This window comes from Lonchura striata, chromosome 1 (assembly GCF_050655825.1).
Source record: "Lonchura striata isolate lonStrDom1 chromosome 1, ASM5065582v1, whole genome shotgun sequence".
Lineage (NCBI taxonomy): Eukaryota > Metazoa > Chordata > Aves > Passeriformes > Estrildidae > Lonchura > Lonchura striata.
In genome coordinates, this window is record NC_140703.1 from 117,889,823 (window position 1) to 117,915,219 (window position 25,397).

A 25,397-nucleotide genomic window follows, 5' to 3' on the forward strand; every position below is an offset into this window, starting at 1 on the left:
CATGAGGAGAGGAGGAGGAGGGAGAGGCAAAGCCAGGGAAGAGGAAGGAGTGGGAAGAGGTGGCAGAGCCTGGGTAAATCTCCATTTTGGTCGATGCCCACCCTGATCTGAGTTCATTGGAATAAGGGGAAGGAGTGGGAAGAGGTGGGAGAGCCTGGGTAAATCTCCATTCTGGTTGATGCCCAGCCCGATCCGAGTTCATTGGAATAAACGGGAAGACTCCCAGTGATTTCAGTGGACTTTGGACACAGCCCCAGAAGCTTCAAAATGTAAACAGGCAGATCTGGGCATGTGCCTGGCAGGGTAATTTCCCCTAAACAAAACCACCCCAGCAGGAGAGGAGCCTCTCCAACACCCCTGGGGGAGGTGAGCTCGGGCAGAGCACGAGAGCAGCCACGTGCTGGGATGAGGGATCATTCCAGGGGCCCCAGCCTGGCAGGGACAGAGGCACTCAGGGATCACAGAATCAGGGAATCCCTGTCCTGGGAGGGAGCTTAAAGCTCATCCTGCCATGGGGACACCTCCCACTGTCCCAGGCTGCTCCAGCCCCAGTGCCCAGCCTGGCCTTGGGCACTGCCAGGGGTCCTGGTTCAAAGGGTATTTCTGGGTACCCGTTGGCTTTGATGAAAATCCTGTTTTTAAAATCTGTTATGGTTGTGCAGGCGTCAAAGAAATGGCTCCGTTTTTAATTCTGTACTCTAGAATTTGAAAAAGATGGTGTTGCCCACACAACAGGCTAAAACAAAAGGTCACGGAATCCTGGAATGGTTTGGGTTGGAAGACACCTCAAAGATAATCCAATTCCAACCCTCCACCATGGCAGGGACACCTCCCACTGTCCCAGGCTGCTCCAGCCCCAGTGTCCAACCTGGCCCTGGGCACTGCCAGGGATCCAGGGGAATCTGGGAATTCCATCCCAGCCCTGCCCACCCTGCCAGGGAACAATTCCCAATTCCCAATCTCCCACCCAGCCCTGCCCTCTGGCACTGGGAGCCATTCCCTGGCTCCTGTCCCTCCATCCTTGTCCCCAGTCCCTCTGCAGCTCTCCTGGAGCCCCTCCAGGCCCTGGCAGGGCTCTGAGGTCTCTCCCAGCTGAGAAAATTCCACCCATTGACCCAGAGGCTGTGTTGTCCTTCCCAGATAGAGCAAATGTGACTCTGGGGATGTCATTCCTTGTTTCGGCCCCAAAAAGATTTTGTGAAATCACTCTCAGCTCACCTCACGTTCCATTTCTTGCTCCTCCAACCATTTTCCACCTTGTGAAAACTGAGCAGCAGCAGCCACTGCCCAAACATTGGAAGAGGTCTGGGGTTTTCTCTGCAGCTCTGCCTCCAGTTGCATGAGCTCCTTAGGAATTTTAGACTTGTCTCAGTCAGTCTATTCACTCTAAATGTTTCAATACTGAGCTGAATATTCGCAGCATGAAAGTAGTTCTGCCCTGGCATTACAGACATAATGATTAATGTCCATATTTAGTGCTCATGGTAAACATTTTTCTCCCACTCTCAGAACAGGGAAGTATTTCAACCCATGCCAGGATTCCTTGTAACATCATTAAAGGTGATGAATTACCCTGGTTTTCATGTGGATGCAAAATATCATTCCTTGGGAATTTCACAGTAGTTTAATGTTAATTTGTATTTACTCTGCTACAAACTCCCATTCCCTTTCAATCCTGCTTTTCTGCAGTTCCCCCGGGTTCTCTTGGGGAGTCACAAAGTGGAACGTTTCATTTATTTAATATTGCTTTCTTTACGTTTGTGTTTGTTGTTTTTTCACCCACTCATCCATTCCTGTTAGAAATTAACTGGCAAAAGCCAACTGGTCCTCAGTGAGAGCCCTAAATCCTCCCTTTGCTGGGACAGGGGACAGCCACACCTCTGCACAGGCTCCTCTCTCTGCCCAGCCTCTCCCTTGGGCTTTTTGATCCTCACTCCTGGATGAAGCACCCAAAAGTCTCAATCTCCAGCTGGTTTTTATGGTGTTCTGCACTTGAATTCAAGCACTGCAAATGATCCCTCTCGGCAAATTAAAGCTTTTAAAGAGGGAATTCCACAGACTGGGACCAAATGATGCCTCATGTTATCCGGGAACAGGCACAACAACAAAGTTATTCCCTCCTTCCCTCAGTTTTAGTGGGGGAACACGGAATCCCTGAATGGTTTGGATTTGGAAGGACCTTAAAATCCCACCCAGTGCCACCCCTGCCATGGCAGGGACACCTCCCACTGCCCCAGGCTGCTCCAGCCCCAGTGTCCAACCTGGCCCTGGGCACTGCCAGGGATCCAGGGACAGCCCCAGCTGCTCTGGGAATTTCATCCCAACCCCTCATTTCCATCACAGGGAACAATTCCTTCCTAATATCCAATATAAACCTTCCTTCTCTCAGTGTTAAGCCATTCCCTGTGTCCTGTCCCTCCATCCCTGGAAATTGTCTCTCTCCAGCTTTCCTGGGGCTCACCCTGAGCTCAGCCCAAAGCTTCTCCTGTGCAGGTGAACAATCCCAGCTGTGCCAGCCTTTCCTGCCAGCAGAGCTGCTCCATCCCTCTGCTCATCCTGGAGCCTCCTCTGGGCTCTCTGCAGCAGCTCCAGCTCCTCCTGGGCTGGGGCAGGGCTGGGAGCTGCACTCCAGGTGAGCTCTCACCTGTGGGACACAGGGGTGGAATCATCTCCCCTGACCTGCTGGAAACCAGCAGAAGTCCTCGGAATTTGCAAGAAGCCACGAGCACAACATAAGTTTCTGCTTAAAGAATCTTCCTGAGGGCAGCTACTGAATTAATCTGTGTGGAAAGACCAAAGTGCAGATTTGTGTGAAACAGCCTAAGAGAAAGAGAAAGAAAATTTCCACTGCGCCACCAAAAAATTTCCACTGCCCCTGTGCCCTGCCCTCCAATGGGAAGGACGATGTTCAACACAAAAAAACAAATCTTTATTCATAGCAGCCTTAAATAATAGACCTCAAAATATGTCCTGGGTGCGTAGCTGTGCATTTTGAAGATGTGCTGAAGGCATCCTTAGCCACGGGCGCTGCGTGCGTTTCTCCCTGCGTCACCTCTTTGACGCAGCTCTGGTGCGCGTGGGGCACGCTGGATGTGTGGAATATTTTGGGGAGAAGATGCTGGCAGAGGCACTGGCTCTGCCACAACGGATGAGGCAGCGTGTCCATCAAGCCCCAACACCCATCCCGCAAGGCAAATGTTCCCTACAGGAAAAAAATGATGGTGCCAGCGAGGTCAGAACCAGGATTTGGGATCTGAGAGCGCTCCAGTTGTGAGAAAAAGAGGAGCACTTCTCAAAAATTCCTCTCAGATTTCTGTTGCAAGTCCCTCTACCATTCTCCCGTGAATATCAGCAAAGACTGAACACAGATTCAGGGAGTGACCTTAAGTTCAGCTCCTTGAAGCCCTGCAGTAAATCTCTGTTTTAGAAAAAATGACAATGGAGAAGGAAAACATCACAGGGGGAAAATCCCCAGGTTATTGTCCAGCTGTGGTGTGATTAAAGCCAGGTTTTCTGGAGGTGTGTCCCAGGCTGCTCCAGGCCCAGTGTCCAACCTGGCCCTGCCAGGGATCCAGGGCCAGCCCCAGCTGCTCTGGGAATTCCATCCCAGCCCTGCCCACCCTGCCAGGGAACAATTCCCAATTCCCAATCTCCCATCCACCCCTGCCCTCTGGCAGTGGGAGCCATTCCCTGTGTGCTGTCCCTCCATCCCTGGAAATTGTCTCTCTCCAGCTTTCCTGGGGCTCCTCCAGGCCCTGCCAGGCCACCCTGAGCTCAGCCCAAAGCTTCTCCTCTCCAGTTTCTAATTTTCATGACCCTGGTCATGAAAATTAGACCAGGGTCATGAAATATTAATAAGGGTTTGAAAAATATCAAATATCAATGTATTTGAAAACCCTTTCCTGCTGTCCCCTGCAGCTGAAATCAGAGGATCCAGAGTGGTGGGAAGGGCAGAGGACTCTGGCTGTGATGGCACCAGAGCAGCACCTCAGGGACCAGCTGGGGACAGCTGTCACCTCTGGTTCACACAGAATTCCCAGAATCATTGGGTTGGAAGAGACCTTCAAGACCATCAAGTCCAACCCAGCCCCAGCACCTCAACCCAGCCCTGGCACCCAGTGCCACATCCAGGCTTGGTTAAACACACCCAGGGGTGGTGACTCCACCACCTCCCCGGGCAGCCACTCCAGAACTTTGTCACCATTTCTGTAAAAACTTTTCCCTGATGTCCAGCCTGGATTTCCCTGGGTGCAGCTCGAGGCTGTGAGCTCTGGCTCTGTCAGCTCCTGGAGAAAGAGCCCAGCCCCAGCTGGGCACAGGCACCTTCCAGGAGCTGTAGGCAGTGACAAGGTCACCCCTGAGCCTCCTGTTCTCCAGGCTGGGCACCCCCAGCTCCCTCAGGGTTCCTCACTGCTGTCACAGTGGGATTGGGGATCTCTACCCTCAGCTTCTCCAGCCCTTTGTGTCCCTTGGCACGTGGCCACACCTTGGGAAGGGCCCTCCTTCCCCAGGGGACACAAACGGTGGCACCTGGCGGCGCTCGGTTGTTCCCCGCTATCAAACAGCAGATCTTCAGTTATCCATAAATCTCTGCTTGCCACTTTTATGACATGAAACAGTGAGCAATTACTTAAATTTACCTGGTGACTCACTGCAGATTAATTCATTGAGTAATCCTTCCTCGTTCGGAGGAGAAATAAATTCACTCCCGTTTCATTGTACCTGCACGTGTGGTAATATTTATACATGTGAGATAACCCTGGCTTTTATCCGGGGCAATTTGGGAAATAGCAGCTTGTTTTCAGGCACTGCTGTGTGGCTCTGGAATTCTCTGTGGGCTGGCAAGAGCTGGGACATTTATTGCAGCACGGGCTGGGAAATCAATCCTGGCAGTTTGTGCCAGGGTCAGAGGGGCTGAGGTGGGAAGAGCACCTGGCCCAGGTCCCCTGGCTGCCCAGGATTGTGTCCAGGTGGTTTCTGGTTATTTCCAGGGATGGAAAGCTTCCAACAGCTCCTCTGGGCAACCTGGGCTTTTCACTCACAGGGAAGAGTGTTCCCAGATTTTCGAGGGCATCTCCTCTGTTCCCCTTTGTGCCCCCAGCTCTGGCACTGGGCCCACTGGACAGAGCCTGGCCCTGCCCCTTTCCTTCTTCTCCCACTCTTAGAACAGGGAAGTATCTCAACCCAAGCCAGGACTCCTTGTAACATCACGAAAGGTGAGGAATTAGCCCGGTTTTCATGTGGATGCAGAACACCATTCCGTGGGAATTCCACGCTCGTTTTTGTCCCTTTGCCTCTCTCTGCAGGATCCATGGGCGTGGATGAGATCCTGGAGCCTTCCCACAGTGCCAGCTCTCCCAGCCCTTCCCCATAGGACACGTTACCATCCTTTCCACCACCTTTGTGCCATTCCTGGCTTGTTCCAGGATGTCCGAGTCCCTCAGCACCAGCTGGACACAGCCCAGGTCACCTTTCCCCCCTCGTGCTCACCTTGGCAGCCACCAGCACCTCCAGGTCCTGTTCCTCTTCCAGCTTCTGGAAAATGAGGTTTTCTTCTCCTGCTGCCAGTCTTTCCTCTTTTGCCCCCTCTTCTGAGCTGCACAAGGTCCTGCCCAGCTCGTTCCTCCCTCCTGCTGTGCCCAGAGTCCCTCTGTCCCCTCGGCAGGCCGGGGATGAAGGCTCTGAGCAGGACTGGACCTGCTGCTGACCCACCAAGACTTTGTGCCTCTGATCCCCACCCTGAGCTCACCCCACTTTTCAATCCACCCTTGTCCCCTCAGGCAAGGCTGTACGAGGTTTGGACTGGGAAATGTGGGAACCCAGGGCATTGGGAATATGAAATATTTCTGTCTGCTCTGGGCTGTCCTGACCCCCAGGGCAGCTCTGACTTTGATCTCATTCATGGAGAAAACTCCCAAAGGCTCAAGGTGAACCAGAAACCACCAAAGTGTGAAATGGATTGTGGAGATTGTAGAGAGTAGTGGAGTATGGGTGAGAAATTTAGGGTTTAGGATTTTTATTGTTATAGATGGATACAAGGTGGTGGATATGGGGTGTTGTCCTGAGTTCTTCTTTCTTCTTCTTCCTCTTTCTTCTTGGGTTTGGGTAGTATCTTGTAATTGGGTGGGAAAATCCTCATTGTAAGTCTTTAGGGATCAGTTTTTGGGTTAGAAAGGAAAATAATTCAGGTGTCACTTTTTAATTGTGTGGCTTAGTTTTTGATTAGGTTTAAAAGGCCTTGTAACAGGAGGTTTTTGGCCATTTTTGTGCTGTTTTTCCTGCACACAGAGCCCGGTGCAGACAGTGTGCTGAAGTTTTGATAAGGTAACAATAAACAGAAACTGAAGACTGAAAAAGCTCAAATTGTCTCTGGTTCCTGACACAGAACTGCTCCAGGAGGGTCTCCAGGGGAGTTCCCAACTTGGGGCTCACAAATTCACAGGGAAATGCCCTGAAACATGGAAAGGAGCAAAATCCCCAGACTCACCTCGAGGGCTCCAGGTGAAGGTGGATGGGGACACTCCCAGGTCTCCTGAAAAAAGCACAGAAAATGGACAAAACTCTGGTGGGGCCCAAGCTATGTCAGGCTGTCCAAAGGTGGGGAAAAAGCTGACCAAGGTGAGCTGGACAAGGCTGAGAAGAAGCCCAAAGCCACAGCAGAAGAACCAGAGGCACCTGGGAGTAAAATGCTCCTTCAGAAAAGTGAGGCAGGAAGAATATGGAGCATTTTGTGCTTTGTTTCAAGGGGGAAGAGGAGGGTTAGTAGGTCAGTGAATTTTCTGTGCTATCAAAGTGAAAATTAGGCCCTTGCAGAGTCTGATTGTGATCTGGCACCACAAGGATGTGCTGCACCTACCCAGGGCCCTGAGAACACCAGGCTGGAACCAGGGCATGGGAATTCTGTGGGAATTCTGTGGGGATTTTGTGGGGATTTTGTGGGGACTTTGCTCTCTGGAGAGAGCTGCCAGGGAGGTGGCACAAGTTTCACAAACAAGTGAAAAAGAGAAGCCCCTGTGGGTATCTCAGACAGGTTTGGGTTGGAAGGACCCCAAATCCCACCCAGTGCCACCCCTGCCATGGCAGGGACACCTCCCACTGTCCCAGGCTGCTCCAGCCCCAGTGTCCAGCCTGGCCTTGGGCACTGCCAGGGATCCAGGAGAATCTGGGAATTCCATCCCAGCCCTGCCCACCCTGCCAGGGAACAATTCCCAATCTCCCATCGAGCCCTGCCCTCTGGCAGTGGGAGCCATTCCCTGTGTGCTGTCCCTCCATCCCTGGAAATTGTCTCTCTCCAGCTTTCCTGGGGCTCCTCCAGGCCCTGCCAGGCCACCCTGAGCTCAGCCCAAAGCTTCTCCTGTGCAGGTGAACAATCCCAGCTGTGCCAGCCTTTCCTGCCAGCAGAGCTGCTCCATCCCTCTGCTCATCCTGGAGCCTCCTCTGGGCTCTCTGCAGCAGCTCCAGCTCCTCCTGGGCTGGGGCAGGGCTGGGGCAGCTCTGCAGGTGGGCTCTCACCTCTGGGGCACAATCCCAATCCCAATCCCAATCCCAACCCCAACCCGAACCCCAATCCAAATCCCTCAATCCAGGGCACTGGGATAGGTTGGGATGGGGCAGGTCCAGCTCTCATCCCTAAAGAGATTTAATCCCAGGTGTCATTGTTATCGTGGCTCGTGGAGAGGAACCAAATGGAGAATGTTTTACTCCCTATTTACTCCCTGTTCTCTCCTCAGTGAATTGAATAATGGGTTTAGTGAGATTTAAAACTGGTCCAGCCTTTGGAATCCACCACAGACCTCGCAGCAAACAGATTTTTGGCTTCCCTTCTGGTCAAACCAACATCTCTGCTGTCACCGGACCACGGAAAGCCAAGATCAAGGCAGCTCCATGTCCCTCTGCCACACCTCGAGCTTCCACATCTCCAAAGGAAGAACATCCTGGGGTCCTGGGCTGGAATCCCCACTTGGACAGGAGGAACCTTCTCACAGCAACAGCTGCCAGGGGGTGAAGTCTTTCTCCTCAAAGAGAATATCACCCCAAACAGGCTTTTTTCCCCTAAATAGCCCAAGGAGCTGCTGTATCTGGGTGGATCACAGGGCCATTGTCTGAGTCAGACCCTGAGGTTTATCCAATTACCATTCCATGAAAACAAACTGTCAGTGAAGTCAGTGGGAATTTCATCTGAGGGGAAAGCAGGGGTGGAACAAGGGGAGCCTTTCCCCCCTGGCCATTAGACCTGACTTCAGCTGTGTCTGAAAAGCTCTTCAGGTGCTCCAAAGGGAATATTCCAGTCATGGAATATTCCACCAGATTCTGCACATGTTTCCTACAGGTTTAATTTTCTCAGGACTCAAGCACAAAACAACCAGAGTTGTGTTTAACTGGCCACGGCCTGGCCAAATGGCAGCACTCTTATCTTTGGCCTTATTTTGGCTTGGTTCATTTGGCTCTAAACCACAGTTCAATTCCACATTACCTTTAGTCTTGGATTTTTTTAAGTCATCTTCACTTGCAATCCCAGAACAATGACATCCTTTAAATGTCCAGCTCTGCTTGCACAACAGGCTGGCTCTGCCTTGCTCTGACAGCAAAAACTGACCTTAACACTCCACTTGATCAGATGTCACTGTGTGTTAAAAGAAGTTTTAAAGGTCAGGTGAACTAAGGAGCTTCAAATAATTGCCTGGGCAGCTGACAGAATAAGTTGTGAACATTGCTATGTGTTTTCTCTGTTCAACTGATCAAAGTGGCACGATGCTCACCAGCTACACCTCTGCGAGAACAGTGTCCAAAACAAGCAAACCCTGGGTGGTTTGGTCTCTTTTCTTGTTTAAACTGGAGCAATTCTTGTTTTAAAAAAGCATTGATCGGTGCCCAGCAAGATTTTGTGATTAAAAGAAAGGAAAAAAAAAAAACAACCAAAACATGTTGTGTCAACTTTCTTCCTGATGTTTGTTTTACTCATTTCCAGAAAACAACTCTGGGAATGCCTGTGAGCTGTGCTGTAAAATCACCAACAAACTGATGGATGCATTGGTGAGGTGATAAAATGATAACAAAAACCAGAGAGGGAAAGTGGCCTCTTTCTGCTCCCAGAGGGCAGAGGAAAGTTCTGTTATTGTCTTGGATCAGCCAGCAGGAATAACAGGAATAGAAATTCCAATCAAACCAACCAATGGTTTCCTCTTTCACTTCTGTAGCTGAACTGTAGAAACGGGAACTTTGATATTTTCTTCCAGGGATCCAGGGGCAGACCCAGCTGCTCTGGGAATTCCATCCCAGCCCTGCCCACCCTGCCAGGGAACAATTCCCAATTCCCAATCTCCCACCCAGCCCTGCCCTCTGGCAGTGGGAGCCATTCCCTGGCTCCTGTCCCTCCATCCTTGTCCCCAGTCCCTCTGCAGCTCTCCTGGAGCCCCTCCAGGCCCTGGCAGGGCTTTGAGCTCTCCCTGGAGCTTCTCCTCTCCAGGTTGAACACTCCCAGCTCTCCCAGCCTGGCTCCAGAGCTCCTCTGGGTTAATTCCAACAGGTTCTCCAACCTCTTCCTCTAAGAAATGTTGGAGAACTGCACAAGAAGGCTTTGATGTCAGAAGTGTCTAAAGCAAGTAACAACCAGAATACTTTAAACAGTTGTCAGAGCTGCTCTCGGAGAGGACAAGGACCAGACAGGTTTGAGTCAGATTTGTGATTTTCTGGCCTTGGAGGAGGAACAGAAGGGGATCATCGTGCTCCTCGTGGCATTTGTGAAAGGCAGGTTACAAAATGGGAGGAGGGAGGGAAGGAAAGGAGCGAAGCAGAGGCTGAAATTGCAGCGCTGATTTCCGCGTGATTCAGAGTGGCTCATCCATCCTGAGAGCCCAAAGGTCTCTCCCCTCATCCTGCAGGAACGCAGGAACGGAGGAGCTGCAAAGGCGTTGGCAGGGAGCAGAGAGCACCTGGACACTGGGGAAAGCCATGGGGAGGCACGGCCTGGAGAGCACTCCCTGCACAGCCTGTGGGGATGGACGTGGGGATAGCGTGGAACCGATACAGAGATATCAACAGAGATACAGAAATATGAAGATAGAGATATAGAGATACAGAAATACAGAGATATAGGGATAGAGATATAGAAATATAGAGATATAGAGATATAGAGATACAGAAATATAGAGATATAGATATGAGATATGAGATGTAGAGATATAGAGATATAGAGATACAGAAATATAGAGATATAGAAATATAGAGATAGAGATATACAGATACAGAAATATAGAGATATAGAGATATAGATATGAGATGCAGAGATATAGAGTTATAGAGATACAGAAATATAGAGATATAGATATGAGATGTAGAGATATAGAGATATAGAGATACAGAAATATAGAGATATAGATATATAGAGATAGAGATCTAGAAATATAGAGATATAGAGATATAGAGATATAGAGATATAGAGATATAGAGATATAGAGATATAGAGATATAGAGATATAGAGATATAGAGATACAGAAATACAGAGATATAGAGATAGAAATATAGAGATATAGAGATATAGAGATACAGAAATACAGAGATATAGAGATATAGAGATATAGAGATATAGAGATATAGAGATATAGAGATATAGAGATATAGAGATATAGAGATATAGAAATATAGAAATATAGAGATATAGAGATATAGAGATAGATATAGAGATATAGAGATAGATATAGAGATATAGAGATACAGAAATGAGATATAGAGATATAGAGATACAGAGATATAGAGATATAGAAATAGAGAAATATAGAGATACAGACATAAGAAGATATATAGATATAGGCATAGAGATATTTAGATTATATACATAGACAGAGATATTTAGATGATATAGACAGAGATATATGTAGATATGTAGATATGTAGATATGTAGATATATAGATACAGGTGTATAGATAGAGATATAGAGGTATAGAGGTATAGACATAAATATACATAGATAAATTCATATATATATGGGTTTAGATATAGATATAGAGTTATATATATATATATATATATATATATATATATATATATGGAGATATATATGGAGATATATAGATGATAGAGATATAGAGATATAGAGATATAAAGATATAGAGATATAGAGATATAGAGGTATAGAGATATAGAGACATAGAGATAAAGGTATAAAGATAGATATATATAGAGAAATATAAAGATAAATATATAAAAATACAGATATATCAATATAGATATGGATATAGAATATAGATATAAATATGGATATATAAAGATATCTAGTTATATATATAGGTTGGTATATAGATATAGACATAGACATAGATATATATAGATGATATAGAGATATATGTAGATATATAGATACAGGTGTATAGATAAAGATCTAGAGATATAGAGATAAAGAGATACAGATATATCAATATAGATATGGATTTAGATATAGAGTTATAGATATATAGATATTGATTTATAGCTATGGATATAGACAGAGATATATAGACGATACAGAGATATGTAGATATATAGATATATAGGTATATAGATATAGGTATAAAGATAGATATAGAGATAGAAATATCAAGATAAAGATATAAAAATACAGATACATCAATATGGATATATAATATATATAAATATGGATATATAAAGATATATAGATATATAGTTATAAATATAGATATAGATATAGATAGATAGATGTTGATATACAGATATAGACATAGACATAGACATAGAGATATATAGATGATATAGATATAAAGGTATATAGATATAGAGAGATTGAGATATAGAGATATAGAGATACAAAGATATATACATAGATTAGATATAGAGATCTATGTTTATATAGATATGTAGATCCTGATATATAGACAGATACAGAGATTGATGTAGATGTAGCTCTCTTCACAATCAACAGAAAAACCCCATCAAACAACGTAACATTCTGCCAAAATCCAAATTCTACAAGCAGGCACTGCACACTCTGCCACCTTGGTTCACTCCAACCTCTGTTCTCCCCTCTGTAAAACTTGAAAACTTCCTATGGATCTTGCTGTGGGGATTCCATCTCCAAGCCATTTTGATTAAACAGTGGACTGACTTTCATTAAACAACTCCAGTGGCAGATTTCTTCTAATTCTGTTACAAACAAAGAGATTCTCTTAAAATCCTGTTTAAATCTCAAAAAGTCCAACCTGGATTTCCTTGTTTTGACCTATGTTGTCAGGCAGTGTTTCCTATTTTCCTGTATATCAATTTACATCTCATTACCACTTGCACAATTCCATTTCTTAACTCCCATCACTCTTCCAGTATTTTCTCCAATTCTCCAGCTGTAGAATTTGCCCACATAAAACTCTCTGAAAGAGGAGACAGAAAAAGAGAAGGAAACTTAAGGAGCATTTTCTCCCTCCTAATAGTTAATTATAACTACAAATATGAAATGTCTTCCTTCTGTCCAGCAGCACCACAAAATATTTAACAAGATTTGGATCCTGATGGGGTTTATTTCTAGACTTCACTTTGAACAAATAATTACTGCTGTTCCTAATCCTGGGGTTAGTTTTGTGTGGAAAGAGGAGTCCCAATGCCAATACATATGGCCAGGGACATTTGAGCTGATTGAGAAATCCAGGCTTTTTTTTTTTTTTTTCCCCTGGAAACAGATATGGCCATTCTAGAACTTTCTAAATTAACCCTGTTTAAATTTAAAGACTGGAGAAATGTCACCCACAAATGGGGTCTTTATCCTTCTCCTTCCCACCAGCTGCTGTTCCAAACCTCTGGGCAGTGATTTTATGTGCTCTGTGCTGGTTTTCCTTTGCTGGCACCTTCCCACAAGGCAGCAGAGCTCAGTGAGGGGGGGATTCTCAGCATTTCTTGCAATACCCACCCCTCCTCAACGGGAACCCACATGGGAATGTTTCATCTGGCCAGTTAAACATTAGCTGGAAAAAGCATTTGACAATATCCCGTGGAGAAGCAGCTCCAGCACTGACAGGGGCTGAGGAGCAAATAGATTTTCCCAACCCCATTTCCTGTGACTTGCTCTTCAGGACTGCTCAGTGAACTAAAAGATGCAACTCATAAATATTAATTATTTAAATTTTTTTGGTTGTCTTTGTCCAGACCATTGCAGTGGTTTCAAAGATGTTTTAAAGATAAATCAAATGAGAGCCCTCTGAAAAGGTTCATCAAATACAAACAGAAGCTGTGGGAGAAGATGAAAACAGCTGAGAGGAAGGAGTCAGCAGGAATTTCCCCATGGAAAGGGTGCTCAGGCCCTGGCAGGGGCTGCCCAGGGAGCTTTGGAGTGCCCATCCCTGCAGGTGTCCCCTGGAGGTGGCACTGAGTGCTCTGGGCTGGGGACAAGGTGGGACTCCATGGGCTGGGAGGGCTTTTCCAGCCCCAGGGATCCTGGATTTGGTGCCAGGATCCCTCCAGCCTCAGGCAGAACCTTACAGGAGTTTTAGTGACCTGTCAAGGAGCGAGCAGCACCCCAAAACTCATCCAGGGGAGTCTGTGATAGGAGGCCAGAAAAGAATTTTAATTTGTTCATGTGGCAGGAGCCTGGGCGAGGAGTTGGAAATTCCATTCTTCTGTCCTCCAAACACCACCACAGTGAGCAGAGCTGCAAGACAACAACTCCTGTGTGAATTAAGCCACAAATTAATTCCTCAAGCCCAATTTTAGAGCTCAGACAGATCAGAATTCCCTGTGATCATTGAGGCCCACCAGCTCAGAGTGAAACTCTGCCTTTTTCCCAGCCCAGAAGAGAGGGAGAAGGCTGGAGTGCAGGACATTTTCAGGGCTGAGGAGTCCCTGGGAGCACAGTGACACGCTGGCATCGCTTTCCTGGGCTCAGGTTACACCCTGCACAACAGGGGAACATCAAACCCTGGCTCCTGTCACTCCCCCACAGATTTTTTTTCCAGCCAGGAGCTCCTGTGGCAGCGCTGCCACCAGCCCTGAGCAGCACAAACCTCAGGCAGGGACATTTCCGTGGCTCCTTCTCCATCCCTGAATTTCTGGGTGCGTCCTTCACTCGTGGCTTGGTCCTGTCAGGTGGCCCTGACACAGACACAACCACAGGGGACAAATAAAAATTGGCCCAGGGTCTCAAAGCCAGCCATCAGCAGCTTTCCCCGTGCTGGAAAAACATTCAGGAGGGTGTTACTGTCACTGGGCCAGGAGCAGGGCAGAAAAATGCCTGCTGAGATATTTCTGTAACACATCTTCCCTCTTCCAAACCAGATTTTAGGGCTCTGCTATTAAAAATGACTGGATAAAGGAAGGAGTTATACTATTTTTGTTTTCATTTTCCCCTCATTGAAAAAAAAAAAAAAAAAAAAAAAAAAAAAAAAAGGAAGAACATCTTGAAATGTCTACATCTACCAAAAAAAATTTTTAAATCTTGATTTCTTTCTCTTCTCTGCTTAGGGGAAATTTTTCCTCAAATAAACAAAGATTAAAACATCACAAAAATGAACCTCTTTTTTTGGCTCATTTTTCAATTTCCTGCAATTTGAAATATAGGCATAAATAAATGTTGCAGTAGAACTCCAAGTAAATATAAAACCAGTAAATGGGGCCCTGAGCAAGCTGATCTGTGAATGCCATCCCTGCTCTTGGCAGGGGGGTTGGAATCAGAGGGTCTTTAACCCAAACCATTCTGTGATTCTAAATGCATCCAGTGATTCTAAATATATTAAATAAATATATTAATAAAAGTTATAAATGTGAGCCTGCTTCTGGCAATATTTAAAATACATCTTTGTATGCAAACCTTGCTACTCCACACCAGCAAGTCCAAGGGCCAGATTTGAAGATGAACATAAAAAATAAATGATCACAGCCTGGTTTGGAGCTCAAACACTTCCCAGAGAGGAATTTGGACCTGGACTTGAGGATCAGTGGCCTGAATGTTGCAGGAAGGCCGAGGAGATGATCCTGATGGTCCAAACAGGTTTAAGGTGACTTTTTAGTGCCTTTGAATGATCAATTCCTTCTATTCCCAGCACAGAAATTCCTTTATCCAAGAACACCTCCCACATCCAGGCCCCAGCAGCAGAGCTAAAGGACAAGCTGACTTTTCCTTTATCCACCAGGCTGGATAAAAAGGAAAGGGAAACGTGCAAAGTCGTTCTCGAGGGAGAGCAGCAGCAGATTCAGTCCCTGGGGATTTATCTGTGACAAGTTTATTCTCTTGGAGTTGTTTTTCAGATTACATTGACCCCGAGTCACTCGGAGCAAAAAGGAGGCCGTGACATCCCTTGTAGCACAAAACAAACAATCAGACTTTACTTCTTGCAAATAAATAGGAGAGACTTAAATAAATAAACAAACAAATAAATAAAGAATAATAAAAAAAGAAGCTGTGGTGATGTGTTTGAGGAAGTAGAAAAATGTCCAGAAATAATTGCAGCTTCCCTTTCACTACAGGAGAGTCTGCGGTGGTCCTCCTCCCTCGTTTCTCTCAGTAGGTGCCTCCAGAGCTGGATTAATGGATCCTCTCCCCCAGCCAGGTGCTAATGAAATGATGATACAGTTATTTCCAGCTCTGAGCACAACCTCCAGCTGGCAAATTGCTGGGACGTGCCGGTGAAACAGAGACAGAAGCAGGTGGGGCCACTGCTAAAGAGGAGCTGTAATAATCAGATATTAACGATACCAAAAACTGAGTGGTATTTACCTTGAAACTCAGAGAGAAAATACCCTCAGGCTGTTTTTTCTTTCCAATTTCATTAGAGATTATCTTGTGGGGTTTTTTTTTGTTGTTGTTGTTTGTTTTTTGTTTGTTTTTTTTTTTGCTTCTGCCCAGCTGAACACTGCTCTCCTTTCTGTGCCCAATTTGGCACCGTTTGGGGGCAAGGAGCAATTTATCCTCTAAATTTCCTTGTGATGACTCTCAGCCCTCAGGAAGAGCTGGGATAAGTCATCATTTGTATTAATCATGGAATCACACAAGGTTTGAGTCGGGAGGGACCTGAAAACTCATCCAATTCCACCCCCTGCCACAGCCAGGGACACCTTCCACAATCCCAGGCTGCTCTGAGCCCTGCCCAGCCTGGTCTTGGACACTTCCAGAGATGGGAAGTCCAAAATTTTCCTGGATAATCAATTCCAGGACCTCCCCACACTCACAGCTCTGTTCTCCATGAGCTGACAGAAAGCTTTGCAAACTTATGGTGAAATCCTGCACGTTTTTCCTACCCCTCATGTTTTACTGTTGCTGCTTCTGTTGAAGTGTCTCGTGGAGGAAATACCTTGCTGCAAATCTATCTGGGCAATCATTCCAATTGAAGTTTAAAAAAAAATTTAAAGGACAGACTGTATTTGTTTTTGTCTCACCTGACAAAAAAAAAAAAAAAAAAGCTGCAAACCCAGGATTTGCAGCTGGCCCTTGTGCCTGAAGGATGAATTTTATGTGCCTGTAGCAGTGGCTTTCCCTCCAAAGTGTTCAGTGGATTTCCTACACTTGGTGCAAATCCTGAGCATCTTTTGCAATTGAATTATTAAATTTGCCTTTTGTAGAAACAAGGCTCGAGGAGCCTGAGGGAGGGGCTGAGGAGCCTCGAGTGCCAAATCTGCCTCAGTCTGCTGCAATTTGGTGAAAAATGGAAGTTCAGTGGCTGCCTTTGTTCTGCTCTTGGCCCAACGCCACTGAGCGCCACGAGAGCGCTTTCTGCAGCGCCTCAGCTCCTCCAGAATCTGCTCTGATCTACTTCATCCCAACCCACCCCTGAACCAGGAGATGATTTTACACTTGTACCTGATTTCCCCGCTTCCACCCGCCGCAGCAGGAGGCTGTGCGGGCACAGGACGGGCTCAGCCGCAACGAAACTGCTGCTCCCCAAAAATTTATCCAAAGCAGCCCCAGGTCTGGCTGGTGCTGGGGTGTCTCCAAGTGCGAGCCGAGGGCAGGGCAGCTGCTGATCTCTGTCCCCAGACCGTTGTGGATGCTGCCAGTGTGGTTTTCCTCCCTTGCTTCCCTCCCAGCTTGGCTCACGCCCCGCGCGCGGCCGACGCTGCGCAGCGGAAAAACCCAGCCGGGCTCACGTGCCAGGAGCTGTCTGCTGCCTTTTATCAGCTCCTCTGCATCCCTCCCCTCTCACCACCTGCTGCCAGCCACGATCTGCCCAAAAAATGAACGTTTCAGCCGTGGGCATTTCGGTTGTGCTCCAAGCCTGGCCTGAGCAGAGGCCGCTCCCGCCCTGCGACAGGACACTGCAGGTGCCACCCTCTCTGTGGCCCTGGGCACCAGGCTGGCTGCTCTTTGCTTCTAGAACACCCCTCAGCTTCTTCCACAATGGGACTGGGCTTTTCTTTTTGTGTGCAGCAGCTGGTTCTGGAATCATTTCAAGGAGGGGGCTCGGCAGGGAGGCTCTGCCAAAACCGCGCCCATCAGGCTAAAAAATCCCCACTGGTTTGTGGTGGGATCATCCAATGGTTTGGCGTCCTGAGGGCCTCAGAACTGTCCCAGAGTGTCCAGTCAGTGTCTGTGGGTTTTGTGTACACGAACACGTGGGACTCACAGAGGGGCAGGGGGGAGGTTTGGAGTCGCCACCCCAGAGGTGCCCAAGGAAGGGCTGGAGGTGGCACTCAGTGACAAAGTGGGGATCTCGATGGTCTGGGAAGGCTTTTCCACCCTCGGTGATCCCATCAATCCGTGAAAGAACAATTAGTAGGGGCTCTGTGTTACAGGGTGGTCCCTGTCTGTCTGTCTGTCTGTCTGTCACACCCCCGTGTTGTTTATTCCCATTTTCCCCAAGCTGCCCAGCCCCTGTGCCAGGCAGGAGTTGGTGTCCCGGGCATCCCGTGGCTCCCATCCCACCCGGGAGGGGGGCAGCACCCCTGTGCCTTTCTGGCGAGCAAAAAACCGGATCTTTTTGCAGCAGAACCGCCGGGCAGCAGCTCGGCCACCCCGTGCGTGTCGGAGGGAGCATCCCTGAGCATCCCTGCCTGGCGACGTCGCTTAGCAACGCGGCAGCATCCGCGCAGCGCCGGCGCCGGGCTGGTCCAGCCGCGGGCACCCCGAGCCGTGCCGCCGTGCCGAGCCGTGCCACCCCTGTGCCACCCCTGTGCCACCCCTGTGCCACCCCTGTGCCACCCCGCCCGCCGGCTCGCTGCCGCTGGGCTCTGGGGTGGAGAGGAGGGAGCAGTGGAATTTTACAGCTCCATCCCGTGATGCTCCCGCTCGCCGTCAGTGCCATGGCCCGGCTCATACCTCCACAAACCGAAAAGTCACATCACAATGGTGTGACTCACTGTGGGACTAAAGATAGATCCTGTCAGAGATCCCTCGGGAGCCCTGGGTGCACAGCGTTGTTTGCCCCAGGGTCGTGTTTTGGGGTGGGTTTTCTCCCCCTCGCTCTCCCTGCTTTGCCCGGGGTCATGCTTTGGGGTGGGTTTTTCTCCCCCTCGCTCTCCCCGCTGCCCAGGTTTGGGAATTCTCGGGAGCAGGTGTGGCACACGCTTTGGGATCTGCAGGAAAACACGGGGGAGCTGCACGTGAGAGTGAGTTTGGCCTTGCTCAAGTCTCTGTGGCAAAGTCTGGGGACTCCAAAAAGCCCCCCGTGGGTACCTGGCCACAGAAAAGAGGGAGAAATGCTCTCAGGAGAGATTTCTGCAGTGCCTTGTAACATTTTTATGTCAGTTCTCACCTCGCAGTGGTTTGAAACAGAGCAGGGCTGGTGCAGGATGCAAAGAGAAGCAGCCAGAGCCCAAGAAAGACAAGAGGGGCTCCTGCCCTGAGAAGGTCACAGAGCATCCCAGCACGGGGCAGGAGCAGGGAAGTGGCAGGAGAGGCCAATTTTGTCACCCCAGCCACCCCTGTGACAGCATCTGAGCTATGGGGACATGGGAAAACAGCTCTCCACGGGCACAATCCTGTGCTGAAGGACACGAAGGGATTTGAATTCCCCCCAGCCAAGCACACACTTGACTTTTATCCCTCCATAAACACAGCAATGGAAACTGGCAGGTGAGGGAGCTGGACCCCGCTCAGGCCTGTACAATTCCACTGGTGTCAAAGGCATGGCAGCAGGGACAAAAACCAGGCATTATTTTTAACCTGGCCATTTTCTCCCCTACCCTTGATTCAGGAAATCCCTATGCCAGTGCATGGTTTGAGTCATGTGAATCTCCCCAGTGTGACTGCTCATGTCCTCAGAGTTAAACACATCCACGAGGCCTGGAGCAGCACCAGGGGGAAGGAGAAGGGATGGGAGTGTGGGAATTCCTGAGCAATGTGGCACAGGGGGCTGCTCACCTGGGCCATGGGAACATTTCTGGCTGTTTCCCCTTTTCAGCCTAATAATTCCTCTGAGCCCAGCAGATTCTTTAGGGAAGAGGTTTAATGTCTGCCTGCTGTGAAGGGGAGGAGAACAAAACACCCAAAATGTTCCTAAAAGATATTAAAAAAGAATTCACAAAGCAGCTCGTTATGCAAATGTCCTCTGGGGACTGCAATCCCTGTCTGTGACTTTCCCAACCTTGCCCTGATTCCCTCTCTGCCCTTGCAGGGAACATCCTCAGGGTCTTCACAGGAAACCTCACCAAAGGGGATGTTCTGCACCCCTTTGCCTTCCCTTTTCTGCCATTCCTCAAAACCCCTGACTTCCAAACACCAGGAATTATGATCTCTGAGCACTGCCAGCAATCCCAGGATCACCAGGGTGGGAAGAGCCCTCCAGGATCACCCAGCCCCACCAGCATCACCCCAACCCTGTCCCCAAGGCCACATCCAGACTCCTCAGGGACAATTCCAGTGACTCCAAAGCTCCCTGGGAGCTCATCCCAAGGCCTGGCCACTCTGCCAGGGAAATTTTCTTTCCCAATTTCCAACCTGAGCCTCCCCTGGTGCCACCTGAGGCCATTTCCTCTCCTCCTGTCCCTGCCCCTCCTGGCAGGAGCTGTGCAGAGCAATGAGGGACCCTGAGCCTCCTTTGCTCCAGGCTGAGCACCAGAGACTTTGACTTGTCCAACCTGCCCTGAGGTGGAGTTTAGGAATTGCTGGATCTTCTCAGAATCCCAGAATCAAGCTGGGAAAACCCTTCAGGCCACTCCAGCCCCACCAGCATCACCCCAAGCCTGTCCCCAAGGCCACATCCAGACTCCTCTGGGACAATTCCAGTGACTCCAAAGCTCCCTGGGAGCTCATCCCAAGGCCTGACCACTCTGTGAGGGACAGAAATGTTCCAAAGCTCTACAGAAACCCCAACAGTGACTCTCAGATGTTCCTATCTCCCAGAGATCCAGAGGACAGCCAGGAAAAGATCCACCAGAGGAATCTGGGTGACCATTTTTTGACAAATCCTGACCCACAGGGTTATGCCATCAGTGTGTGACCCGAGCCAGGGTGACTCTCACAGGTTCCTCCCTGCTCCATAAATCCCCCACATCTGCAGATCCCGTGGTCTCAGCAGAGCCAGTGAGAGCAGCTTTGCTGTAACAGATGAATCCACAGAGAAGATGCTCACACACGTTGTGAACAAGAGTCAGAAGACCTCCTGAATTAATTTGTCACTGCTGTGGTGTAAAAACTCCTAAAAATACCTCTGGCTGTGATTAGTCTTTAATTTCTCATGTTCAGCCACAGGAGGGGAAACACCATCTTTATTTTTTCATGCCCCACAGCCACCAAACTTCCCCTTATTTGTATGAGGCCTTTTTAAAAATTCACTACAAGAGCAGCCAGCTCAGTTTTGTCCCAACTTTCTGTTTCAGCTTTATGGATTTGCCATTCAAACAGGCAAATCCATGAAATTCATTTCACAGGACATTGACCAAAGGGAATGTGGAATAATGTTCTCTGGGTTTTGACATATGATCAAGTGCAAGTTTGCTACGAGGAAAGAGGACAAACAACAGCCTTGAAATGGGTAAACCCCTCCACAATAACCACAGTTAATGCAGAAATAAAGTTATTTTATTAGTGTTGGCTTCCCTCTTGTGGCAATGAACAAACTGGAGCCCTAATATCTAACCAGGCCTGGTGCTCCTCCTCTGCTTTATTTCCCCCACTGCCAACTTGCACATTTCCATAATCTGAGTGACATTTGTGAATTTACGACGATTTTTTTGATTTTTTTTCCCCCTGGCAGCGTGTGTGAGAAGGTACCACTGCTATTAATAAACTGTGTTCCAACAACAGAATTGAGAGCTATTTATAAAGGATGCTGGTATCTTGCTTTTTTTGCAGATGGGGGAACTGAGGTGTGGAATAATTAGAAGCCAATCAGCAGGTCCAAAGCGGAGCTGAAAATAGATCCCAAATCCCCTGAGCCTCAGGGCCACGTTCTGCCTGCTCCCCTGCCAAGGGGGGAGATGGTGACACTCAGCTCTTGGTACCACCTACCCCATGTCTGTTATTCTCAGAGTTTCGCAAACAGTTCTTTTTACCTTTGATATTTCATGGCCAAACTCATACGACAAACAAATAAATCAAATAATCTCTAAGACAATCCAAGTGGACCCACATCACCTTTCCTAGTTAAAGATTTGCAGTCAGTGTTTATTCCCCCAGCCAGCTCACCTTTAAATTATTTTTTTTGAGTGTTCTGCAGCATCTTAAAAGAATTTAGATTATTTTTTAAAGTCCACAGGCACCTGGTTATGGGTTTCTCCCCCTTTTATAATGGTTGCATGGAAAATAAATGCAACCACCACAAGCTCCCCCGGAAGCATCACATGCACAACAAAATAATAACAATGAATCTTTTTCCTATTAAACAACACTAACCTGAAACTTCCCTGGGAGGGCAGGAAAATGTGGTTTGAGGTGCTTGATTTTGCAGATCAAGAGCTTTTAGAGGAGTGTGGTGATGCTGAGGGCAGAGAGTTCAGTCACCCAACTCAACTGACATTGCCCCTGTTTGGAATTCCCCTGATAGTTTTTGTGGGTTTTCAATCATTCTTTCCGGTTTGGAGGGGAAAAAATAAAATTAAAGTTTTTCTGTCCCTGCCACTGAGTGAAAAACCCTTTTTGAATGGGGAAATGAGTCAGGTCGTGCTGGGCAGGGGGGGTTTGGAGGGTGGGCACAGGCTCCATCCCCAGGGAGCTCTTGATTTACCTGCCCAAGGGGAAACGCTTGTGGGGCAGAGTGTGGAAAACACCCCCGGTCTGGATCCAGCACCAGCTGTGCCTCTGGAACCCTTGGGAAAGAGGGAAAAAACCCAACAAACCCCACCCCAACAAAGCCCCTCCAACCCCTCCTGCAGCTGCAGGAACAAGCCCATGGTTGTGACGGGGTGAGCTCAGCCCTGACTTTTTGGGGCCAGGTTCTCTGGGATGAACTGGAGCAGCAGGAGAGGAAAATTCCCCCACTGCTGGTAAACACCAAAGGTTTTTTTTTCCAGAGGAACTGGTCAGGAAGTTGTTTCCAGCTCCAGCCTGGCTCCTCTGGGACTCCCAGGTGCCCAGTCCCGGGCAGAGCCAGGTGAAATTCCTGAATAACAGGTGGGGAACAACAGAGCTCAGGTTTCAGGTGAAGGGGAGAAGCATTTGGTGTTTTCTGCTTCCAAACCTGGGCTCAGGAGTTTAATCATTAGAGGGATTTTTGGGGTCCTTTCCAAAGACCTGGCCCGGTGCAGGGTGAACCCAGCAGGTTTTGTGGCACTGTGAAAACCTCGGGTGGGTTGTTAAAAACCTCCTCTTCCCACCTCTCCATGCCATGAGTTGTTTGTGGAGCTGGACAAGCCTTGCTCCAGATTTTGGGACACCTCCTGAAGCAGGGCCCTGAGGGAAACACCTCCCCAGCACCACCATGGCCTGAGAATTGTCACCTTCTTTCTGGAGGGTTCTCAGTGAAAGGAAAATAAAACACACTTTGCATGGTCTCAGTTGTGGTCTGACTCAGCAGGAGACAAAAAAAGGATATTTTTTCTATCCCCACATGATTAAAATGAGCACTTTAAGGTCACAACCCTACAAGCACTAAAGGGACAGGCCCACAAGGGAATGTTCTTCCAGGTGTTTCTCCTGACCTTGTTCATTAAGTGACCAGACTGAAACCAGGGACACAGGGAAATGGCAAAGGGGCAATATTTATTTATAATATATTATTTAATTGCTTTGCAGGAGGAAAAAACTCCTAACCCCTCCCATCTGTGACAATGGAGGAGTCCATTATTGTAACAGATATCCAAATACAAGGACAGGTTTTATCCAGGCTTAAATTTTCCTTCCAGTGGAAGGCATCAAGGTACAAACTCTTTATCATCTGGGGGATGTTATTTGTCCAAAATTAACCTGTGAAAGGTGCTCTGATTTTAATTCCTGAAAGCATGATCAGACTTTGACCCAATCCCCAGCTCAGTAAAGTGCCCACAGCACTCGGTGACTTCCCTGGCCTAAAAAAGTCAGATTTTCTGTCTATTAAAACACTGCAAGATCACAGAGTGTCCTGGAATAACAATAAAATAATTTGGGATATGAATACATGCTTAAAATAAATCATTTTGAAAACTTCACTGTGAGCACATTATCAAAAACCCCACATTTTTATTAAATAAAAACAAGTGTTTTTCTACATTTTAGACATGCTTTTCTCAGTAGTTTAGTTCTTAAAGATATTGAAAAGCAGAGTGATAGAATCACAGCAGGGTTTGGGTTGAGAGGGACCTCAAATCCCACCCAGTGCCACCCCTGCCATGGCAGGGACACCTCCCACTGTCCCAGGCTGCTCCAGCCCCAGTGTCCAACCTGGCCCTGGGCACTGCCAGGGATCCAGGGGAATCTGGGAATTCCATCCCAGCCCTGCCCACCCTGCCAGGGAACAATTCCCAATTCCCAATCTCCCAGCCAGCCCTGCCCTCTGGCAGTGGGAGCCATTCCCTGGCTCCTGTCCCTCCATCCTTGTCCCCAGTTCCTCTGCAGCTCTCCTGGAGCCCCTCCAGGCCCTGGCAGGGTTCTGAGCTCTCCCTGGAGCTTCTCCTCTCCAGGTTGAACATTCCCAGCTCTCCCAGCCTGACAAGTTGTGTCTCAGTTATGCCAGGCTCAAACCCGTCCCTGTGCCTTGGAGAGTCACCCCGGAATGCAGCCAGGGACAGAGCAGGGAATTAAACCCTGACAGCCAAAATAAATCAGGTTGGAGCCACTTCTTTATTCCCGCTGGGACACTGAGCCCCACTGGAACTCTGTCCTGGCGTCCTGGAGCGAGCCCATCCCTCATCCATCCATCCATCCATCCATCCATCCATCATCCATCCATCCATCCATCCTCCATCCATCCATCCATCCATCCATCCATCCATCCATCCATCCATCCTCCATCCATCCATCCATCCATCATCCATCCATCTATCCATCCATCCATCTATCCATCATCCATCCATCCATCCATCATCCATCATCCATCCATCCATCCATCAGCCAACCATTCCAGGTATTTCAGGGATCTAAGCGAGCTGCTCAGGGTCACCAGAGAGAGGGACAGATCTGTATGTCCCACCTGGAAGGTCCTTTGAATTGGGAGGTGTTGGAATGGAGTTCATCCACGGGGAGGAAATAAATCCCAGGTTTTGGAGGTTTCTGGGAGGGAAGCACAGCTAGTGTTGAGTCTGGAAGAACTTGTGGGATGCTCCTCATGAATGGAGGGACAGGTGGGGCTGAGGTGCAGCCTGGAGATCCATGGAGGAGCTAAGATCCACCTGCAGCTCCTGGAGATCCATGGAGGAGCTGAGATCCACCTGCAACTCCTGGAGATCCATGTAGGAGCTGAGATCCACCTGCACTCCCTGGAGATCCATGGAGGAGCTGAAATCCATCTGGAGCTCCTGGAGATCCGTGGAGGAACTGAGATCTACCTGCAATCCATGGAGGAACTGAGGTCCACCTGCAGCCCTGGAGGAGATGAAATCCATCTGCAGCTCCTGGTGAAGTCCACGCCAGAGCAGGGGATGCACAAAAGGTGTAATCCCATGGAAATTCCACCCTGGAGCAGCTCCTGGCAGGGATCTGAGGCCCAGTGAGGAGAGGAGCCCCCCTGGAGCAGGTTTGGTGGGAGGGCTTGAGATCATATAGGAAAAGGGTCCCACACTGGGGCAGTTCCTGCAGGAATGACCCCATGGGAAAAGGATCAATTCTTGCAGGAATGACCCCATGGAAAAGGGAGAAGTTCCTGCAGGAATGACCCCATGGAAAGGACCCACACTGGGGCAGCCTGATCCTGAAGAACCAATCCTGTGGGAAGTACCCATGCTGGAGAAGTCCATGGAGGACAGCAGGGCTCAGGGACACGGAGGGCACTGGGCCACCGTGGGGACAGGAACACTAGGGGGATAAGGACAGTGACACTGAGGGCACAAGGACACTGGGGACAAAGGGATGCCAGGGGCACAGGGACACCTGGTACATAGCGACACCACAGGGACACTACAGGGACAGCACAGGGACAC

At 48.5% G+C, this 25,397-nt stretch overlaps 1 long non-coding RNA gene across 1 annotated transcript; it reads right to left on the reverse strand.

The window, feature by feature from the left end:
* Positions 1 to 2,907: 2,907 nt before the first annotated feature.
* LOC146768860 (uncharacterized) lies at positions 2,908 to 7,508 on the reverse strand. Its single transcript, XR_014950103.1, has 2 exons — positions 4,641 to 7,508; positions 2,908 to 3,202 (listed from the first exon to the last, which is right to left on the reverse strand). It is a non-coding gene; the product is annotated as an uncharacterized LOC146768860 (long non-coding RNA).
* Between the last annotated feature and the right edge of the window lie 17,889 nt (positions 7,509 to 25,397).